Source organism: Schistocerca cancellata, chromosome 3 (assembly GCF_023864275.1).
Source record: "Schistocerca cancellata isolate TAMUIC-IGC-003103 chromosome 3, iqSchCanc2.1, whole genome shotgun sequence".
NCBI lineage: Eukaryota > Metazoa > Arthropoda > Insecta > Orthoptera > Acrididae > Schistocerca > Schistocerca cancellata.
The window spans coordinates 170,525,315-170,539,497 of NC_064628.1; the positions used below are offsets into that span (position 1 = coordinate 170,525,315).

The 14,183-nt window shown below is 38.5% G+C and overlaps 1 long non-coding RNA gene across 1 annotated transcript; it reads right to left on the reverse strand.

Annotated features, from left to right (window-relative positions):
* Positions 1-9,160: 9,160 nt before the first annotated feature.
* On the reverse strand, positions 9,161-11,551 carry LOC126174801 (uncharacterized). Its single transcript, XR_007535486.1, has 3 exons — positions 11,272-11,551; positions 10,921-11,050; positions 9,161-10,804 (listed from the first exon to the last, which is right to left on the reverse strand). It is a non-coding gene; the product is annotated as an uncharacterized LOC126174801 (long non-coding RNA).
* Between the last annotated feature and the right edge of the window lie 2,632 nt (positions 11,552-14,183).

The following is a 14,183-nucleotide window of genomic DNA, read 5'->3' on the forward strand; positions in this document are numbered from 1 at the left end:
TTTTGTAACAGATTGCAGAGATACGCCAGCAGAACAGGCAGCGAGTATATAACCTTGTTTTACTTACCTGCCTTGCTTCTAGATCACATGATTTTATAATATTCCTTACTTCCTTATTCACTACCCTCATGATGAATCGTCTGTACCTTCTTACGATCTGAAAACATTGTGGAGGCAGGAGATACTCTTCCAGTAGCTATTGTTCACCAGTTATTGAACTGTGCATTGTTCTTGACAAAAGGATAAACAAACATCAGGGGAAATGGTTCGCTGGTGCGCAACTCTGACGGCATTTCCCGTTTCCCATTTTTAATAACGTCTGCGCGCATACCCACAGGAACATTGCTGCGTGTACATACTAGCACAAAAATCGGGAGAATTTGTATCAAGACAATGTCTCCCGTTATTCTCATTGTCACGTGGAAAAGTTTCGTAGTTTTTTTTATTGTCTTTGTTCTGTATGCTTTGCAACCGCGCAAGACCTTTTGTGTACAAAAATAAAATAAAATAAAAATAAAAAATGTTATATGGGAATAAAATAAAAGAAGTTTGTAAATTTCCTGTGCTTTACAAGCAGCCTCCAGAAAGCGTCGTTTTTTCCTAATTTTGGTTCTAGTTTGATTAAAAGTTGATAGAATGTGTGCTCCGTCATCTTAAAATATTCATGAGACTTTGTTTCACGATCCATGAGATGACGAAATAATATTCAAAACTCTCCATGTACTGTTCATGTTTTCCAAACAATATGGACCCACATTTTTTTTTCTTCTTCCTATAAAGCAAGTGCTACAAGCCCCAATTCACCATTATGAAAATTAGCGGATATATTTACAACTTTTACAAACAGAAACACAGACCACCGTTTCTGAGTCACTACTAGGAACAACAGACATGCGGACGAGCCATGGTTAATCGAGAAAGTGTTACAGCTTACAGAGGATTTTCACACGGCATCATGTCTGTTTCACATAGCATCATGTTTGTGGGAAGTTAGTAACTTCTCTATGCGAAACGAAATGTCCTGTGTCACAAACTGACTGACTCTCATCGCCCAACCCAAACCGCTAAGGATAGAAACTGGAAGTGTGGAGAGGGTAAGGAGTCGTGTAAGAATAAATTATTCGAAATTACATCCCTAGGGCGTGGGGAGACGAAATTGGAAATCAAAGTTTTATGAAAATTCTTTGTTATAGTAAATAATACTTAAAGCTGTATCTATGAAAACTGTTGTTTGACTTCTAAGGAAATATGTGCTAGAAAAACAAATAAAATATTTACAGACCATACAGTCTATGCGAGGAAAGCAGCAGGTGCTGCGCTAGTTCCGAATAAAAAAATCACAACAAGAAATTGCCTAAAAATATTACATTTCAATGAATGATGTTGAAAAAATCATGCTCTTTTACCTTCAACGCCATAAATAAATTACAGCCAAAACGAGGACCTTCCACAGACAACTTTCCACCACCGTCTCCTCTTCCGATTTCTCTCACTGTCCATTATTTCATTGCACAAGCTGCGATCCCAGTAAGGTCAGCCATATTAATAAATTTTGGGGTACAACGCATTCAGGTGTGTGCACGAGACAAAGTATCTAGACTACCTGTATACAATGTGTGTCTAGGGATAGTCCCTCTACTCTGTCTGCAGACAATCGCTCGATTTCTGTACAACTTGTTCTTAAACTACACACAGCTCCAAACTGCGCTGCTTTGCTGCGGTCAGTGCTGCTCTGCGCCGCGCATTTTTCTTTTTCTTTTTTTTTTACTTTTTAAAATTTTATTATTTTTGCACATTATTTATTTACATACTTTATTTCAAGAACAGCATTACACTAAAGCAAGAGCCGCATGCAGCTTGCGAGCTTCGTTGTGGCCGGTCCTGTTGTACAGTAATGATCTTGGAGACAATATTCCAAGTAACCTCAGGTTCTTTTGCACATGGTGCATTTATTTATAACGAAGTACTGTCTGAAAAAAGCTGCACAGATATTCAGTCAGATCTTGGTAAGATTTCAAAGTGGTGCGAAGATTGGCAACTATCTTTAAAAGTACATAACTATCAAATTACGCACTATAAAGAACGTAATATCGTATGACTGCAACACCAGTAATACACATTTAGAATCAGTCAACTCTTACAATACCTAATTTGTAGGGAGGGATACGATACGTGTAATGAACTTGTCTCGACTAAGTCGCTGGTAAGACTGGTTGCAGACATCGGTTCACTGGAAGGATACTGGGAAAATGAAGTCAGTCTACAAAGGGGGACTACTTGCAAATGAGTTGTGCATCCCATTTTGGAATATTGTTCAGGTATGTGGGGCCCGTATCAGATAGGACTAACAGGGGATATTGGACATCACGATATACTAAGAAGGACAGCGCAAATGGTCGCAAGTTTGTTTGACGCGCAGAGGAGCGTCACGGAAATAAAATATCTGAATTGGCAAATTGTTAAAAATGACGTAAATTATCCTACGAAAGTCTACGTACAGCATTTCAAGTGAGGAATTTAAGTAAAGAATCTAGAGACTTTCTTAAGCCCCCCTACGTATTCCAGCCGTAGGGACTGTGTGATCCTCAGAAACAGAATTAGATTAATAGCAGCATCCAAAGAGGCTACCAGCGTATTTTCCATAACAAGCATTACTGGAATTGGGGGGGGGGGGGGGGGGTCAGTGTACTTTATGCCCACACAAACAAACAAAAATTGAAAGAAAGACAATTTGTTAATTGTTGCTGACGTATTAAAAAATACACTTTTTAAAGAGATACTGATGTGTTAAGTAAGATCCAGAACCTGATAATATATTTTAGCACACACTTAGCAATATCAGTTCACTTTCAATAATATGGACTATCAAGGGGCACTTTATGCTCCGTAGCGGTCGCGCGGTTCCAGAATCCAGACTGTAGCGCCCAGAACCGCTCGGCCACTCTGGCCGGCAAATGTCAGAATAGCCTCAAGGTCAAGATGTCCGTACGCTCTAAGCAGCTCACTTAAAAGTAAGATATATAACATATCGTCTGCCCAGTAGTACTATATGGTTTGGAAAGCTGGACACTTACCAAGAAAGAAAGAGAAAAACTGAATATTTTCGAAAGAAAACTGATGAGAAAAATCTGGGGACCTGTGTTGGAGAATTACATCTGGAGAGTTCGAAAGAACACTGAAATTTATCAGTTAATGAAGCAACCAAGTAGGAGGCTGCAGTTGCCTGGGCATGCAGCTCGAATGGAAACCAGCTGAATTCTTAAGAAGGCATTGGAGGGCACTCTCCAAGCAACAAGATCATTGGGCCGATCTCGCACACGGTTTAGTTATGTCGTGTGACTAGGGCCTCCCGTCGGGTAGACCGCTCGCCTGGTGCAAGTCTTCCGATTTGACGCCACTTCAGCGACTTGCGCGTCGATGGGGACGAAATGATGATGATTAGGACAACACAACACCCAGTCCCTAAGCGGAGAAAATCTCCGACCCAGCCGGGGTTCGAACCCGGGCTCTTTTTTTACCCCACGAAAACAGGATTGACAGTCTGTCGCTCTGACCACTCACCTACCGGGGGCAGACCTCGCACGTGGTGTAAAGGTGGCATAGAGGGCATCGCAGCATTAGGAATCTCCGCAGCGTGGAGAGCGACAGATAGAAGAAGATGGAATCAGATCGTTGATGCAGTACGTGGTCTACACGGACTGTGATCGCTGAAAAGGAAAAGAAGACAAAACTGAAGAATCCTACTCAGCTGCGGGTGTTAACGACAGCCGTTTTGTTTTTGAGTGAGATGGAAGCGGCTGATGATATACAAAAATGGCTCTGACCACTATGGGACTTAACATCTTAGGTCATCAGTCCCCTAGAACTTGGAACTACTTACACCTAACTAACCTAAGGACATCACACATCCATGCCCGAGGCAGGATTCGAACCTGCGACCGTAGCAGTCACGCGGTTCCGGACTGAAGCGCCTAGAACCGCACGGCCACCGCGGCCGGCTGATGAAATACATCAACGTATAAGCAGAACTCTCTCAGTTTCTCTATCCTTACCGTGTATATTGAAAGAAAATTAAATATTTTCGTGGTGATTATTTCAAGCCGACAGTTAAGACTCCAGCAGCGTTTGATATAGCACTGAGGAGAAAGTGAGTAAGGTATTCAATTCCTTCTACATGTTTTCCTAGTTCTTCTTTAATTTGGTGAAACACATTCCACTGGCTGCGTCGAAGAAGCCCTCCGTTCGGTTAGTATTGATAGCGGCTCCACAAAAAGCGACTAATTTATCTAATGAAATTTGCAGTTCTCATGAATTTCTGTTGGATTCCATCAGTTTCAGTAAAGTATTGAACAACTAAAAGAAACATCTTTTCAGCCTTTTGGTTCGATGCATTAGTGCCTATGCCGTACAATGAAACTTCTTGCAATTGTTTTATGCATTCGGACACGAGTGTGGTATGAGATTATTTTTAATAATCGCTGTCTCAGGTAGCACCTGAAGAAGACAGCGAGGCACGCTGTTGAAATATCGCGCGAGAACGACGCGAACATCCGGCTGGATTCCCGAATATCCAAGACGTCAACAGATCGCCGGGAGAGCATGAAGAATTACAGCTTTATAAGCTGTTATTAGTTAAGCAGCAGCAACGAGCAGTTCTTCCTGGGTATCTTCTTTAATCATGAATGTCGAAATAGGCTTTGTTGTCGATGCTACCGCTAATCTGTTTGTATGGTTTCTTGTAGAAATGCGATGCCTCACATCTACCTTACCTTCGTGTGTTACTGAGATGATACAGCTACAAATCTCACACAGCGAGCCCTGATCCGTACGTCCTTTCTTGGCTAAAGACCACAGACCACTGTCTCTTTTGATACTCAGGCATTTTCGTAAGCTATGATTTGATAAATCCATTAGACGCAAACAGTCGGCGATATCACTTTAGCCCGCATCTCGTGGTCGTGCGGTAGCGTTCTCGCTTCCCACGCCCGGGTTCCCGGGTTCGATTCCCGGCGGGGTCAGGGATTTTCTCTGCCTCGTGATGGCTGGGTGTTGTGTGCTGTCCTTAGGTTAGTTAGGTTTAAGTAGTTCTAAGTTCTAGGGGACTGATGACCATAGATGTTAAGTCCCATAGTGCTCAGCTATTTCAGATATCACTTTAGTCATCAAAGTACACGTCACTCACTACACTTAACTCTCTAAATACCTGCAGTGAACAGACTTCATACATTATATTAACTTACACTGGTTCGTAGTACGTTTAGAAAGAATCATTTTATCACATTGCTTTTCAAATGGGAACTGCCCGATTCTTCCGTGTGGCCCTTCTGCACAGTTCTTGAAGTTTGGTATTTTCTCGAATAATCGGCGCTACACCTAGAAGATACGTGCGTTGTGGATACAAGATGCCCAACATGCAACGCTGTCAGTGAGACATTGTCAACATACACTTGTTGACATAAATAAAACTAACTGTGGAAAAAATTGGGTCTTGTCGGGACAAGAAAGTCTATAACGGTGATAGCTCCGATATTTCGGGACAATTGGCAACTCTATGAGAATACCAAAAATTACATAGCACGAAGCAGTACTAAGACTGCTGTTTTATCGGGGTAGTTTGACTTCGATGCTACAACCTTTAGACGTCCCTCTGAATAAACCATTCAAAGACCACATGTTGACCGATGGAACAATGGGATGATGAGTGGCAAAAGTCGTTTACGATAGGTGGAGCTATGCGGGCTGCATCACTTGATGTTTTGTGTGATTTCGTGATCAGATCACGGAAAAAGCGAAGGTGGAAGCAGTGATCAAACCATTCAAGAAGTGTGGGATATCCAAGGCTATGGATGACACTAAGGACGATTTGTTATGGGATATTATAGACGAAGCGGAAATCGATTCACAAGGTGCCGAATGGGACCCAAATGACGGGCTTCTTAAAAAGGTAATGGAGGATGTACTTGAGGAGCTGCTTTCCTTAGATGTAGAATTGTATTTTGTAGCGTTTTGAATCGGTTGGTGTATGTTTTATTTCATTCTACAATGGTTTTAATTTATAAAAATTTCAATCTATATTTTACGTCTGTCGTAAGATGACCCCGATTTTGGGTGCATTTTTTTATGCTACAACTATCGTCTTAGCAGCCGAAATATGAGGTAGTCACGAAATAGAAAGCAAGCAGAGAACATCGTATGATGCTACTTTCAAGCGCAAAGTAATTCTTTTTACTGAAAAATACAGTAACAGGAGGACGGGACGAAATTTATGTTTAGCTGAGAATAACGTTCGCTTGTGGAAGAAGCAGAAATTGACAAGGCTAGCCGTGGATGGGTTGATCCCTTTATGAAACGTCGGCCTTATCTCCACGACGCCGTACAACAGTATGCCAAAAGCTACCATACGATTTTGAGAAAAAAAACTTTGAGAGTTTCAGCGGTACATCATCACACTTCGGAAACAGTAGGATTTTTCGATGGGCCGAATACGCAACGCTGATGAGACTCCAATTTAGTGTGACGTGCCACGTAATTACATGATTGATGAAAGGGAACAAAAGAAGTTACCAGTAAAATATCAGGTGTGAAAACTAGGGCATAACTGTAATATTGGCAATCACAGCAGATGGACGCAAATTTCGCCCTTTCTCAATCTTTAAGCGGAAAACAAGCCCCAAGCCCCATAAAAAATGAATAGTTATTCCCATACGACGTTAACATTCTAAATCAAGAGAAGGGATGTTCAAATGTGTCTGAATTCGTAAAGGACCAAATTGCTTAGGTCATCGGTCCCTAAACTTTCACACTACGTAAAATAACACAAACTAAGTTATGCTAAGAACAACACACACACACACACACACACACACACACACACACACCTAAGCCCGAGGGGGACTCCAACCTCCCGCGGGAGGGGCCGCCCAGTCAATGACATGACGCCTCAAACCGCGCGTCGCGACAGGGTGGATGACTGAACTTTAATGCTTTACTGGCTCCGAAACGCATGGGAACTCCGTCCAGGTGGGCTTACCAAACTACCATCAGTGCTTTGTCTTGGTGCATTTTGTGGTCATCTCAGTGACGACGCAAAAAAGATCCACGGCCAGGAAAAGTACGAAAAATGGTTTTGCGAACTAAACCATGAACCGACTCCGACAGGAAACATTAAGCGTGCCGCACCCCGTATTATTGCACACTGGGTTTCGGCTGTCTTGAAAAGGATCGAAGCGCCAACGAGTGTTAAATCAAGCAAGAAGTACCCGGTAATGTATTTCAAATACTCTGGACGGAAGAGAACATGTGTTCTGGAGCGGTATCGAGGATGATTGTGGAACTATTATTTGTTTCGAATGCGGACACTCTTCAGAGCATATCAGCAACGATGACATTAGCGACTGATGATTAATAATGCCTGTAATTTATGGACTGTTTTTTTTCATGTATGACTAACAATGTGTCACTTAAAAGTTGTTATTTTGATAAATCGTTGTTGTGTAAAATAAATGTAGCCTATCAGTAACGCACCAACAAAATCTTTTTTTTCTGTTTTTAATTTTTAAAATTGGGGTGCACATTACACTTGATGACGCATTAGAATCACCTAAAGTAGTAGTACAGATGTGCGGGTTCGGTTTGTGGCAATATTAATATCTGCGTTTCATATCCGCCTGATGTCACGCCTATCCCTGTGCTTTGGTGCAGGAGGGACGAAGTTGTGGTGCCTTGATCATTTTTAAGACCCTACCTTTAAGAAAGTTCCAGATAAATCATCATTTGCTTTTCTCTCGAACGTAGTGCCCTAACTGCTGCAGGCACATCCGCTGTATGCTCTGGGTGTGGAAGAGACGTTCTTTAATCTATTCTTTATACGACACCATCTGCCTGTGTAACATGAAATAAATTTTTATCATACCGCATAGTTGTTTATGGTCTCTCAAAACTTAAAGTTACGATCGTATTATCTGCGCGAACAAGTTATTATTTGCAGACTCAGATTCATGCGTGTCCCTAGTCACTGCAATGATTACGACACTGGTATACGTGTTTATTTTCAGTCGCTACGATTTAAAGTCGTTACATATCTGATAATGAAAGAAAACTGCCACAGTTGTGGAAACGCACCAAAATGTAAAATACGAACAGCAGTCACACAACGTAAATACCAGAGCAGTGTCTGCAAATGTAAAAGGACCCCTTGTTTTTTGAACAGCGAAAAACTTCGTTTTACTGCGGAGTGAATAACGCATTACATGAAGTGAATGTGGAAAGGAAAGTTTTATGCAGAATTTGGCAAACATCTTTCAGTGGTGACGACTCGTGCAGAAGGGCAAATGAGCTAGAGGAATCGTCTCTCATTGCTGTGAAGCAGGAATAGACATTGTTAACAACTTACAATTAGTATCCGAATATAGTGGCAGTAGTACTCATAAAGTGTTGTGATAATATAGTGACTCTGATCACTTCAGAGAGGTAGCAGGTATAGTTTTTGGTTCATACTTGCTGCCAGTAACTTAATTTGTCTGGTATGGGGGTGGATGCCAATGCAGTTAGATCTTTATACACAAATTCATATTTAGAGAAATTACAAGAACAGTTTTAAATTGCACTGTGAAATCTATTTGACAGTAACTAGACACAATATTGGCTATAGTTTTCTGTATGACATTACTAATCCATTGTAACAGTGGCATCAGGCATGAGGTTTTGGCACTCACAACAGGAATAAATGAATGCAGGAGCCTATATCAAAACAATGAATTAAACCTGTAGTACAGGTATATTTACAGTACAGAACATAACATCTTGTAAAGAATTAATGTGTATTAGCTCATCATAATATTATTATATATAGTCATTATTTATTCATCTGTTTTCATTTATTACATACTTTAATAGCAGGACCTTTATTGATTATAGGACAAGTCCAGTTTAAAATGTTAGACACTGATGTTTGTTGTATACTGTTAAAAGAATGTATGCCACTCCTTTTTGCATTTTGTGTGATCTGGTTTTCTCCTACATTCCTTCCTATTTCTCGTCCCCCCCCCCCTGTCTTTTTTTGTTAAATGTTGCAAAATTCAAAAGTACATTATGTTGAAGGTGGAGAATTCAAATTGACTAGGTCTGTGTATAAAGTGGCTCAAGCAACACAAGTGCACCAAGGGCACCAAGCTGAGAGGAGCACCTGTATTACCTCTAGTACAAAACTTATGCACAGGGTTTACTGTAATTAGTAGTGAAAACAGTCAATTTCCGAACACAATAGATTAGATTTTTTAAAGATCTTACCAAGAGCTCAAGGAATGGTACCTAAATGGTACCTAATGTGTGAGGGAAGAGAGGGGTGGCAAATGATACTTAACATGCTTGGAAAAGTGATAGGCGAAGGCAAAGGGTGCCAAATGATGTGTTGCATGTGTGGGAAAGTGTTGTCAGACCAGCTGTGTATGTGTATCATCTGTTGGTAGATTTTGTTACTGAACAAGATATAATCTACAAATTAAAGAAGAATAATTGGATCAGTAAATTTACAGTGTGCAGGTGTTAAAACCTCACCGTTTTAAACTAAGGCTCTTTCATAATGCAGTTTTCGTATGATCACTTTTATTTATTTATAAGATCACTATGTTAACACATTAGTGGATTGCAAGCTTTGGCAATATAAATTGCCATTTCAAGTCTATAAAAGAAAATATGGTCTGGTTACAGACTTGAAGCAATATAAAAAGCACAGTAGGGCATTCACGAAAACTCAAAGTGAGAAAATTACTTACCCATAAAACTGCCCAGTGCAAGTTACATTGTAAAATGATTTAAACCACATCATCACAAGAAGAACATACAATGTGCTGTCAAATAATAAGTCTCATAAAATTCTGTTCATATGCACAGATTTAATCCCAAGTTCAAAATACAACAATAAATACACCTAATAAGTAAAATTAAATAAAAACATACCATTATAAAGTAAAAACATTACAGCAATATGCCAGATGTGCAACCATAATGTATGTACAACTTCGAATTTGTAGAACATGAACAAAATAGATACATGGCATATAATGTCGTTTCATGGGTTTGATGCTATGTTGACTATAACAGAGTAACTGAGGTCCATATGAACAGAATTTTATGGGATTATTATCTTACAGCACAGTGTGTGTTCTTCTTCTAATGGAGTGATTTAAATTATTGTGTGATGTAATTACCACTGCCTGGCTTTATGGGTACATAATTTTTTGTCATTGAGTTTTGGTGTATGCTCTATTGTGTTTTAATATTGGTTTAAGCTTGTAGCCTTGGCATATTTTCTTTTATAGATCTGAAGATGGCCGTTTATATTGCCGAAACTAGTAGTCCACTAATGTGTTAATGTAGCAATCTCGGCAAATGAATAAAAGTTTTCATTAGAAGATTCATAAGATTTATAGATTGCCTCCTGCACAAACTGATTATCTCAAGTAACCACAGTACAGGGCTGTTCCATTTGTGATACACACACATGTGCAAAACCTAGTCAATGTTGTTATGCCCCATCCTGCTAATCATAAAATTAATTAACTCTAAATTTATTGATTTAGGTTTTCTGTGGTTTACCTGTGTTACCCCAGGCACATTCTGGAATAATTCCTACTATAATGTCATGGCCAAGTATCTATCCCATCCTTCCCAAACTATGACCTGTATCAAGTATGTAAATGCTTGTATATGTGAATGATGTCTTCTGTTAAACTGTAATACCATGACATGTCCAATAAAAACTGCTGCTGCTAGGTAAATGGCATTATTCATTGTTGATTTATGTCTGTAATAAAGGAGGCCTAAAAATAATACCCAACTCATACATTTTGTTACTCCTTATGTAGCATTTGTAAGGAAGTTTGGACAGGTAATGAGTAAAGGGTCATTTAATTAACTCACCTGCAACTCAGTTTTTATTTGTGGGTTGGTTTCTGATTTCCAAAGAAATTAGTATAAGACAGTCAACTTCAATTAGAGAATAGAGAATAATTAATTTGATGGACTCCCATGAAGCATGAACAAATATAATCTGAAAAGGAACTGTTTAAGTTTCTGGTAACTGCGCATACTTTCTCTTTGTCATGAATATTTTTCTGTAATTATCCTAAAAATGTTTTACTATCTGATAAGATTCTTGCTCATTACTCTTAATGAATAATTATTACTGTAGTAATATTATAAGTGACTACAAATAACAATTTATTCATTTTACTATGGCATTTATATATAAGAAATGCTCTCGAATTGTACCTGGCTTTAGTTCTGCAATATTTTCCTTAATTTACCTCAGTTTACATTTTCAATACTGTTTAACACATTGTTATGTGATGAGATTATAAATAAGTAGCTTTGTTTTTAAAAATGCAAGTCAGATGTGCTGTGTGCAGTGGATCAGTACTTCAGCATGCAAGAGAGCTGCAAGCAGAAGCTACCAGATGGCAGCATACATTCCAGCCCCAGATTGTATTGATTGGTGGATAAAGGAGCAGGCTCAGAAATGGGTCAACTCCCTGATGCCTCCAGTGGCTCTCGGGCACTAGGAAGGTTGTCATGTCTCCTGGTATTTTCTCTGCAAGACATATATGCCTACCTCTTCTTTTGTACAATTGTACTTATCTTTCTCCATAGTTTTGCATTCATAAAGAGAGTGAAACATTTATATAATCTTATCTCAATTGAAAGAAAATTCTCTTTGAAATTTTAGTGGAAACCTATGTGTAAGTATTAAGAAACTTTTACTGTGCTGCAGAAATAACTATAAATTGTGCTAGAACTCAAATGTGTAGTCATGTATATTGCAAGGTTGCTGTATTAGCTGTTGACAGTGTTTTGGGAATTGGAACATAAAATTACTGCAGACATAAATAGAAAATTTTTTTGCAATTCGTGATGTGGTTTTTTTCCTCCTTTGGCTTAATTTTTTTCTGTTTGTTCAATTTATTTCTAGTTTTGCTACTTTTTTTTGCATTCTCATTTCAGTAAGATTTTTTATGTGGTGTTTTGTGGCTCACAGGATGCCGGTAACTTTCTAAAATTTGTATGGTGCTTTAGTTATTTGTAAATGTACCATATTTATCAATTAAATAATGTATTAAATAATTATATTAAAAGTGGTACTCATTATTGTGCTTTATACTTATTGGTTTGACTTTCTTAGTACTTATATGGTACACAGATGATTTTCTCTGTCATTGGATGGCTAGGGATTCAGCTGACTCCCTCATTTACTGGACGATTTACCAGCTGTTGGAAGTTTTGTTGCCTTTCATTGAACTGGCTAACTATGTGTTTTCCGACACCTTAAAATGTATGTGTTGTGAATGTTTCCAATTAATTCATGCAGCCCTGATTCTGTAAGATTTTTCTTGATGTTTTCAAAAACAGTAGCAGTACATGAAATATCAGTTCATAGCATCAACAGTGTTACTGAGCTACTTCATTTCTCTTGGAAAGGGAGTTTTTGAAATGATAGTCTGCCATATTAATGAACATAACTAATCCAGCAAAGAAATACTTGAAATATAAATAACAGACACTCAAATTATGGACTAACCACAGGTGCATTTCTCCTTCTCCCTCTCTCCCATCCATCTTTAATAAATAACATACATAAATCCAATAGAAATAGGGAACATGAAGTTAGAGTGAGATAGTTTGGTGGTGCCATAGAGAGAGAGGGAGAGATGGGTGAGTGGGGAGATGATTCTCTTTATAAATTTCCCAATTAAATTTTATTTTCAACTTCTTAGTGTCACACCGCTGTTCACAAAAAAAATCTTTTACAGTAAGTCTGTGTGCTAGAATCCCCAAAAAGATCTAACTTATTCCTTACAGTTTTTTATTTTTTTCCATCCATTGTGTCTGCTATATCTAATTTATGTTTGTACCATTTTGGACAGCTGCAATTAACAGATTGTGTTCCCTAATATGTAACGTGGAAGTTGGTGCTTCATTTAGAGTGAGAGTCTTTGTTTTAAATATGGAAATTTTAATGCAAAATAAAATTTGGATTAATTTGGTACAAAGAATTGTGCAATCTATAATATCTTGTGACATGCTTTTAAGACCAATCTTTGCAAACTGCATGGACATTTGAAGCTTATGTTGAAACCAAACGATTACCTGATAATTCCAGGTACAAATATTTTCCTATTTCCAATAAAGTGCTTCTATGTTGCTTAGTTTGCAAATGTATGGCAGTTGCAAATTCCAAAGATATCTGGACCAGTTGTCTGTAGACAGTTGTGAATTCTTCTGCCATTATGTACTAAATTGATATAGTAAGACTTCAATACATGTTTGTGCTGGTAGTTGGGCATATTAGACATAATTGTGTAATTGGTGAAAAATTTCAGTTCTTTTGTGTTCCATTTCTTGTAATTTTCTTCGAAGGAGCTTCTTAGCTAAAAACTTCCTTTGGATAATTGAAGACATTTTCACTGCTTTCATTGGCAAGGAATTTGTAAGAGTTGAGCTCATTCCTCTGAGGTCCCTATTTTTAGGCATTAGAATGGATTCCTTGCTTTTGAACCACTATCACAAGAAAACTAGCATAAGCTAAAACTGGTCACTTCATAGTTATGTAGAAAGTTAAAGGAGTGGTATAATGGGCTCCCCACCATTTTCCAGCTATTAACCTCATAATTAACAGTGACGTTTCTGTTTTGTTCATAATGTATGTGGTATTTTCATTCTGAGTAGATGTATAAAATTGAGTACTGTATAAATCAGTTGGTGTGTGTGTGTATGTAGCTTTATCATAGGCATACTGCAATAACTAGAGCAAAGAGCAATTAGAATTCTCCTTCGAGTTGCTCTTTGAGGTTACCTTTGCATCATTATTCCGGCACCAATCAATATATTTTTGTATCTAACTTATATTTTTCTCTCATAAAAATAACTTGATGCCAAAGACAAGGCAGTTAGCCAGGCTGAAGTTTATCAGTTTTTTAATAATATAAGAATTACCATGGTTTAGTAGTCACCATCAAATAATGGTGACAGACACCGGATTTATGCATGCAAGTTGCCCTGACATTGATGATTTATAAATTGTCCAGGGTACCTGTGCTCTTTTGGAAACCATTTTTGGGGTTAGGACAGGAATATCTGTGTTTCCAACCTGTTCATTACCATGTCTTCAAATATCTCTCACAGAGAGA